The sequence below is a fragment of the Ceratotherium simum genome, chromosome 1, assembly GCF_057802395.1.
Source record: "Ceratotherium simum simum isolate JZ-2026a chromosome 1, ASM5780239v1, whole genome shotgun sequence".
Taxonomy (NCBI): Eukaryota; Metazoa; Chordata; class Mammalia; order Perissodactyla; family Rhinocerotidae; genus Ceratotherium; species Ceratotherium simum.
Window position 1 is genome coordinate 86,357,691 of NC_141900.1, and position 9,318 is coordinate 86,367,008.

At 41.0% G+C, this 9,318-nt stretch overlaps 1 pseudogene; it reads right to left on the reverse strand.

Annotated features, from left to right (window-relative positions):
- Positions 1-7,830: 7,830 nt before the first annotated feature.
- LOC147918271 (translation machinery-associated protein 7B pseudogene) lies at positions 7,831-8,043 on the reverse strand (annotated as a pseudogene).
- Between the last annotated feature and the right edge of the window lie 1,275 nt (positions 8,044-9,318).

The following is a 9,318-nucleotide window of genomic DNA, read 5'->3' on the forward strand; positions in this document are numbered from 1 at the left end:
ACTTAGTGAATTATTCTGATATTTCTAGCTTGATATGATCAAGATGCTTAAGTTATCTTGTTTATCTAAATAGCACCCAAACAAAAACCAAAAAGCCAAAAAACAAGCTCAAAATATAGTATTAAGTTGCAGAGGCAGGATTTATACCCAAGTTGTCTGGCTTCAGAGTTTGGGCTCTTAATTACTGTGATCTTAGCCATTATTCTCTGAAGATGGAAGATCCTGATTTCAAGGTAAGTTATCATCACTTCCCACATGGCCATAAGTGATGTCCAAGCAGATGTAATCTCACTACGGAAAGGGGGACAATGACGGTTTTCCAGATGTTAGAGTAAGGGCCCATGCCCCAAATGTTTTGCTTGTGGATCTAGACTATAAACCAGTGACACTATTATCTGAAGAGTCATTTATATCAAAGACTGCTACTTTTCATGGTCTCATCCATGGGCTAGAACAGATCAGAGTTGGGGGGTGGGAGATTGCCTATAGGAAGAAGGAACCATGGGCTATAAATATGAGAGGATTAAATAGGGTAATCTGTAAGTATTTTGAACCCAAAACAGAGCCAAACACAGCTGGGAGGATATCCAAAGCCAAGGAGAGAAAAACACTGAATCAAAGGCAAGGACATGGTAGGATGAGGGGCACAAGTGTGGCCAGGCCCGTTGGAACTGGATGAATGAGTTAGGTATAGAACTGGTGAGGTGCGAGATAGTTCGTGAAACTAGGGCTGCAAACGCTAGTTGTGTCTGGATGTTGCTTTTATGCAGAACGCGGTATGAGCTTTCAGGGTAGAGTCCCTGAGCTTCAATCCCTCCTTGCTGAATGGGATAAAGTAGGTTGCCTCTGGTTTTTATGGTAGAAGGTTGTAACCTGTTTGCGTGGCTTACTTGAGGGCAGGCATGGAATTCTTGGGCTTGCCTCCTATTTGTGGCCCATCCATGCAGCTAAATGATTAGAACTGACCTCTGTGGCAATGTCCACCTATATCAAGCATCACAATTCTGGTTCAAGGAACTATGGAATGCAGGGAAGGGTCCAACTGTGATGGATGTGGTGAAGAATGAGAATATGTACATAGGAGGTGTTTGGAGAGGGGTTGGAGAATGGGGGAGCTGGGAACTATGGCTACCGGGTAGACAGTCTCAAACTCTAAACCAGTATCTGCCCTCGAGGACCAGGTGGTGTGGTTTCCGTGGGAGGAGAGATGAGCCACTAGGTTAAATCTAAACCAAAAATAATAGCAGCAATAATAATAATATTGATAATAGATAACATTTAGAATGCTTGCCATATGCCAGGCACTGAAGTGAGCATTTTATAAGGATTATTTACCTGTCACAAGCCTGCAAAAAGGTATCTCCCCAACTTTATGGATGGTGAAACTGAAGCTTAGGGAAATTAAATGACATACTCAAGGTCATACAGCTGTTGAGTGTGGGGGAGCTGGGTCTTGGTCTTTTCTGACCACAAAGATTTTGTTTTCACCGTGATAATACATTATCCATGTTCTTAATGGAGAGCAATTAGGTAAGAACTTGGGAGACCAAATACCAAATACCAAACCGAGTCCAGAGAGACCAGAGAAGGACTGTTAATGGAAAATGGGGCCAAGAGTCAGAAATGGAGCAGAGATGGGAGCAGTTAAGTAAAGCTGGAGAGGGTTCACACTGTTGAGTGGGGAGGCCTGGCAGCATCTGCTTGCCTCATCTGCAGTGGTGAAGGCTGGCCAGCTCACCAGTGCATCAGGTAGAAACTCAGGGAGATCTTTTGAAAAAAAGGGGGAAATGGAAACTTAGCTGGAAGAGCTGGTGAGGGTAGGAATGAGCTTCCTTCCCACTGAGTGTTGAGGAACAAGAGGCAGTAGTGACTAGAGCAGTGAGGCTGATGGCCAAGGGTTTGAGAGCAGGAGAATGCAGAGAGGACACCGTGAAGAAAACCAGACAGCAGCTACAGCTCTTCCCCACAGCCACCCTTTCTCTCATGAAGGAATGCTATCTCCCACCAGATTCTAGAGGAGTGTTTTCAAAACAGCAACCCATTAATAGACTGTGGAATCAGTTTAGTGGGTTGTGAGTAGCATTTATTAAAAAATAAATAGAAAATAAGAGTATCGCACATAAGGGTAAGTATTGTTTTTGTTTCTGTGTGTGTGTACTGGGTTGCATTGCAAAATGTGTTTCTTACTATGGCAAGATAAAAAATAAAAGCCACTGCTCTGGAGTAGTTTTCTTTGTAGACTTTCTGAATTAGCCAGCTATTCCACTAAGTTAGTGAAGAGAGTTGTCACTCCATGCATTCCTGATTGTTATGTATGCTAGTAATTAGTAAATCCTCACCCGCACTAGTAAATCCATGCTGTCTAGATTAGTGAAAAGCTTGAATTAAATTATACTGCTTTAAAAGAACTTGAGGTTTATTATTTTCCAATAGACTAAGTGGAAGCAAGCTAACCAACTGTTGCCTGGTACACAGGGGTGGGTTTTGCCTTGGTGAATAGACAAGAGTAATTTGTAATTGACATTTCAAAGGGGCCTTAGAAACAGGCCAGCCTTTGTTTAAATCATAATTATCCTGTTTGTATGTAAAAGGATACTTCTAAAGCTTTTCAAAACAACTGGTTCTTTTAAGTAGATAATTATTCGCCTTCCAATCTTGTTTACACTATTCAGAACTTCAGTGAATTCTTTTTCTTCCATAGATAGTACAAAGGTTAACTTCAGCCAGCCCTTCCTCAAGTTATGGCAAATTCCCAATTAGTGAATTCTAAACAGGGTTTCCCTGTAACAATATACCGAAGACTTGCATGATGTGTTCTTTATTGCTTTGAATAACATCTGACAAGTTTCCAAGTACCAGGCCACCTGTATATTCTCTATCTGTCAGGAACATGTGGTCACAGAGGTGCATGGGAGGGTTAGGGAAACACAAGTCAGGCACCAACATGTAGGGGAGACAAAAGGGAGAAAATGCTTTTTGTTTTTTTAGTATCACATATCAAGTGAATATTAGATTGTAGGCACTTTTTGGTGTAAAGAAGTGCTGCGCTTTAAATTTCACAAAGCTACAGATGAAAACGGAAAACTAGCTTTTTCGTATGTAGACTGGAAGTTATTAGGCCTCAAGAAGTTGGCAGAGGGAAGACATATTATGTAAAAAGTTATACTTGTCCTTTTTTGAACAACTTACTTCTCATTGCAGATTTCCACTCAGTGCACAAAAGGAAATGCATGAAATACTTTTTTTTAAAGAAAAAACAAAAATGTTATAATCCTGGGCAATGCTGTCTTCTAGTTCTTATCCTTTATCTTCTGAGCTTGGCCTCTTTCACAGGCAGTTCCTCAGGCTGCCTTATTGCAGGGGCCTGTTGTCTGTAATTGTCTTTATCAGGGCCCTCTCTCACTATGAAGTTTTGTGTGTTCAAAATCTTGATTTAGCAGTGAGAGCATCAGGCAGGGAGCCAACTCTGCTACTAATTAGTATAACTCAAAAGGGGGCAGTGGGGCAATAAAAACCAGGTCCCAGGGGAGGGGTTTGCAGCCAGGGTTAGTAAGACTGACTGGCAGGTCAGAGAGTTGAGTCGGAGACAAAAGGGCTTGGAGAAATGCCACTTAGGGCCAGAGTCTTTTTGTCTCCTTTCTCTGATTGCATCCCTTCAGATGCAGAAAGGGTCTGTGGTAGCCTCCGTAGATTGTTTTCCCTCCATTCTAGCAGATCCCCATTCTGCTCCATTGTTCTCCTTTCCTTTCAAGACTTAGAGTTAGACCCCACTTGGTCTAAGCCAACCGTGGTGGTGCTGTTCCCCTGGTCACTGAGTGGTTCATGCAAAGGCATGTGATCTAATTCTGGAAAGGGAAGTTCGCTGTAGGTGCATGCTGAGGAAAGTTTCTTCAGTCTTAAAAAAGACCTGCACAGGGAAGAAATGGTCCCTTTTTGTTTGGTGGATAATGTCAAGTCTGCACATGATGACTGCAACTGGAACGGCTATCTGTGTCTATAAGGGCATTAGTCTGAACATGTCAGAGTGAGAATATGCAAAAGACTAGGTTTTGAGCTGCTGAATTAACAAATTCTGGAACCCTTCTACTTTGGGACTTCTTGTTGGGCAAGAAAATTTCCCTTATTAAGCATTTTAAGTTGGCTTTCTGTTACTTGCAGCCAATACAGGGTCTTAGTCATCTTCTTATTCTCTATAATTTTTAGAGCAGCTCCTTCTCCCTAGAAGGTGCTCTATAATGCTTCAGGTGTTAAATAAATAGTGAATAAAGTGCCTGTACTCCTTTGATGAGGTCTGTCGCTTTGCCTGTGTTGATGACGGTGAGAGCTATTAATAGCTGAGAAAACATCTTTATAAATGTTATGGACCTTTTTGGGTTGACTCCCTCATCCCTCTCCTTTTCCAGGAGCTTCTTCTTCCTGGATTCTCATGAGTGTTGGTACAGTGTGATCTTGCCTGCTCCCACCCTACCTTCACCCATCCAGGCATTGATTTCAGTGGGACTTTCTTCCAATCGGAGTCCCCTCGTGAGAATTTGGAATTGGGACCAGGAAAGAGATAAGTCTCTCTAGGTGACTGGGCTTAGAGCAGGTTTTCAGGGTCCACATTTCCCTCTGTGTAGATTGGGAACCAGAGAAAGGAGGTTGTAACTGAAAGAAAAGAATGAAACAGAGAAGGACAGAGAAATGAGAAGGAAAGTCCTGACGATTTTCCAGTTCCTGGTTCCAGTTAATTCCTAAGGCCCATCTGTTTACCCACTCATAGGTGTCATGACACTTCACTAGCAGATTCTTATAATAAATTCCCCTTTTTGCTTACGCTAGCTCAAGTGGGTTTCTATTACCAAAAGAATCCTTAAAGCAGTGGTGTGCTGGTACATGTTTAACAATCTGCTTTCGTTGTTAAAAAGCTCTGATTTTGTAGCACTTGCTGGTTTCCATGATATAAATACTTCCAATACTGCTTGTTTCAAGCTACCAAAGTGACATCACTGAATGTTGAGTTGGATAGAGGGCTCTGGCAAGCCGGTCTGAGCAGCTCCATCACACCACTGCCTAAAGAATACAACACATAGCACACTTCTTAGAAAATCCATAAGTTATGTAGGAGATCCAGGGATATATTCTGATGGCTGCTAAATTGGGAATTCTGGTATTAAAATCTTTTAATTAATTTCAAATGTGCAGAGTCCTGGGGCTTAGGGAGTGGAGGAAGTAGGATTAACTTTTTAAATAATATTGAAGAAAATACTTTTTTCAGTATAATAATGCTTTTGTGTATATTGGGAATAGGAGGGAAGTAGGGGGCTTGGACAGAGGAAGGCAAGAGGCTGGGAGTGCAACTGGGAAGGTGTAGAAGAAGGTGACCTGTGGTGAGCGTCCAGGCCTTGAAAAAAGGAGAATATCAACTTCTCCAGGTGAGGAGGGGCTTTCTGGGGATGAGAAGCCAAGGCTACCTGGTACCCCAGGCCACCACACTAATAAAGGAGTAAATTAGGTCATTTGGCCATCTCCTGTAAAATCTCCTGACCTGCTTTGCTTTTGTCTGAAGTTCCTTTAAAGAGGGAAAAGCCTTTTATTACACAATCAAAGATAAGATAAGAAGGTATAAAATGCATGTGCAGGATTGGAGTAATACTTTTATTGTGAATGAGGTCAAATAAACAATCAGTAAGAGTTGAGTCTGGCATAAGAGCCTTCCCTCCTTTGAGGGGTGGAGAAAGATGATATCAGGACTTTAAGAAGCCCTTTCAGCCTAGCCACATTCCCTCACTTGATTCCTCTGCCTGAAACGCCAGTCACCAAATCTTCAAATGCTGGACTCTTCAAATGTTGAACACCTCCTCAATTTTAAGACCAATCTCAAAGATTACCTCTCTGTAACATTTTCTGTGGCTCTCCTAGGAAAGCTGGGTTCCTGCAGTTGAGATCCCTGCTGTAGCCTTGATCATATCTTATTGTGATGAACCCAAATCCTTCCTTTCATATGTTTGATGTTCAAATAATTGGAATTTTTGGACATTATGCATTGACACTCCTAAACTCCCAGAACTTGGATTTTTTTTTTTTTTTTGCTGAGGAAGATTTGCCCTGAGCTAACATCTGTGCCAATCTTCCTCTGTTTTGTATGTGGGTCGCTGCCACAGCATGGCCACCAACGAGTGGTATAGGTCCGTGCCTGGGAACCAAGCCAGGCTGCCGAAGTGCAGCACACTGAACTTAACCACTAGGCCATGGGGCCAGCCCCAGAACTTGGATTTTTGTACTTGAGTTCATGAATGGACATTTAAAATGGCTGCATTATTTAGTTTCAATGGCATCAATATCTTTGTACGTTGGTGATTGTACATCTATTTGTACATTGATATGTATACATGGAAAAATGAATGTGTTGATGTTAGTGATAAGAAGAGTAGATTTTATGAATTTAGTTGAGACAAAGCTGGAAATCATTACGTATGCTGGAAGGGGTGCCTTCTAGCATCAATCGCATATTTGGACTTAAGCCTGTTGACTCTGTTCATTTGTGGGGGGAAAAAGATCAAAATTGAACACATCCAAATGCTGAAAAATAGATTCCTGAAGAATATATCTGAAAGGTGATGATTTCTTAAGTAAAAATTATGTAAAAATTCCTTATGTAAAAATTAATTCCAGTTGGAAAAAAATTGAAAGATAAAACAAGGAAACCATAAAAGAACTAGAAAAAAGCACTGGTTAAAAGTCTCCTGGGGCCAGCCTCGTGGCTTAGCGGTTAAGGGCGTGCGCTCCGCTACCGGCGGCCCGGGGTTCGGATCCCAGGCGCGCACCGATGCACCGCTTCTCCGGCCATGCTGAGGCCATGTCCCACATACAGCAACTAGAAGGATGTGCAGCTATGACATACAACTATCTACTGGGGCTTTGGGGAAAAAAAAAAAAAGGAGGAGGATTGGCAATAGATGTTAGCTCCGTGCCGGTCTTCCTCAGCAAAAAGAGGAGGATTGGCGTGGATGTTAGCTCAGGGCTGATGTTCCTCATAAAAAAAAAAAAGTCTCCTGATCTCAAAGTAGGGAAGACTTTTCCAAGCATAATATAAATAAAATCCAGAAGCCTTAAAGGAAAAGACTGATGCTTGGACTGCATAAAAATATCAAAACTTCTGGAGAGAGATTGAAAGAGAGAGAGGAAAAAAAAACCCAACAACTCAGTAAATAAAGTGGAAAGACAAACTGGGAAAAGTTTTGGAACACAAAATTAGGGCAAGCCCTAATATCCCCAATATATAAAGATTTTTTAAAAATAAGATAGAGCCAAAGAAGTTAGTAGAAAACTGGTCAGAATATATGAATAGAAAGTTCACAGAAGAGAAATTCCAAATGATCAATAAATACATAAAAAGATGCTCAAATTCACAAATAATTAAAGGAATACAAAACAAAACAATGAAATTTTTTTCTTATTTTAGATTGGTGTAGGCCCAGTGTTTGAAGATGCCAGTATTGGGAAGCTGTGGGAAGTAGGCGATTTCTTTCTTTTTTTTTTTATTTTCCCCAAACGAGTTGGTTTAATTGCAAGTGGTACAGAATTCGGGATAGAATAAAGACTGAAGAACATTGGCGGGATTCTGGGCTGGGTTTACTCTGGCCTCACAGCTAAGGTGGAAATGGCTGAGTGAGAAGATCTCAAGAGAAGATGAGTCACTATATGATTTTTCTTTTTTTTACAAAAGTTTATTCTTAAATGTACAACAGTCTCCGAGACAACACTTTATTCTAACTATAGATGGCAACAGATGTTATGGCAGGGAATCCAGATGTTTAAACAAGAATGGAATTAAGCATCGCCATTGCCTCAGGCACAAGGAACAGCTTGCTTTTTCCCAGATTTCTTAATTCCTCCTGTGGCCAGGGGGCCCTTCCCCACTGCCGTTGCTTTTAGCTCCCTGCGTTTCTTCTGCTGCTCCTTCTGTTTGTGTTGGAGTGCCTCATCTTCCTCGTGCATCTCCTTGGCCTGCTTCTTGGGCTGCTTCAGGGCCTTCTTCTTGCCCCCTTTGCAGCTGGACATGGCGCCTGCCGCCCCTTCCTTTCAAAGCAATGTGGGTGGGAAAGAAAATTGGTGTAATTTCTTTGAAGGGCAGCCTGGGAATATGAAAAATGCTCACATACTCTGTGACTTAGCAATTCCGTTATTATGAATTGGTTCAACAGTAGCATTCTTTCAGATGTACAAAAAAATATGGATACATACTTAAGGATAATCACTGAAGTATTGTATCTGCTTAGGTTGCCAGGTTCCCAGAATCTGCTTTTTTAAAAATGACATTTTTATTGTGTTGTTTTCTGATTAGAGTACTTATGTGCTTTGTAAGAAATTCAAATAGCACAGTTATGTTAAAATAGAAAAAAAATTCCACCCCAAAGATGATTACTGCTAACAGTTCAATGCATATTGTTTCCAGACCATTTTTGTGCAAAAGCACATGTAAATAAGCTGAACTCTTGCTTTCAAAACCTAGGAACTGAATAGATTCAGATAAATATTTTGCGATATATTTCTCCTCATCCTAACTCTTGCTAGTTGTTATCCGAAACTTAGCAGCTGAATACATTCGGAAAACCTATTATCCTTCACTATCTGAATTCACTACCCAAACTTTAACTCTTGCTGTCTGAATTTAGAAATAAATAAATTTGGATATCCAGGGATAATTGTACAAATATTTTTTCTCTTACAAAAGTTGAATTGTAATATACACTATTCAACAACTTGCCTTTTCTATTTATAAATATATTTTTGACATCATTCCATGTTAGTTCATAAAGAGCTATCTCATTTCTTTTTAATGGCTGCATAATATTCCATTGTATAGCTATGTCATAATTTATTGAATGAGTTTCTTATGGATGAGCATTTATTTGTAAACTAAGTATATGTGCTGACATGGAAAGGTGTCCAAATAATATTTTTAAGTTAAAAAGTAAGTCAGACAGGGGCCGGCCCCATGGCTCAGCAGTTAAGTGTGTGTGCTCTGCTACTGGCGGCCGGGGGTTTGGATCCTGGGCGCGCACTGACGCACCACTTCTCCGGCCGTGCTGAGGCCGCGTCCCACATACAGCAACTAGAAGGATGTGCAACTATGACATGCAACTATCTACTGGGGCTTTAGGGAAAAAAAAGGAGGAGGATTGGCAATAGATGTTAGCTCAGAGCTGGTCTTCCTTAGCCAAAAGAGGAGGATTAGCACGGATGTTAGCTCAGGGCTGATTTTCCTCACACACACACAAAAAAGTTGGACAGTATGTATAATCTGTCTAAAATTTTGTAAAAGAAAAAAATAAA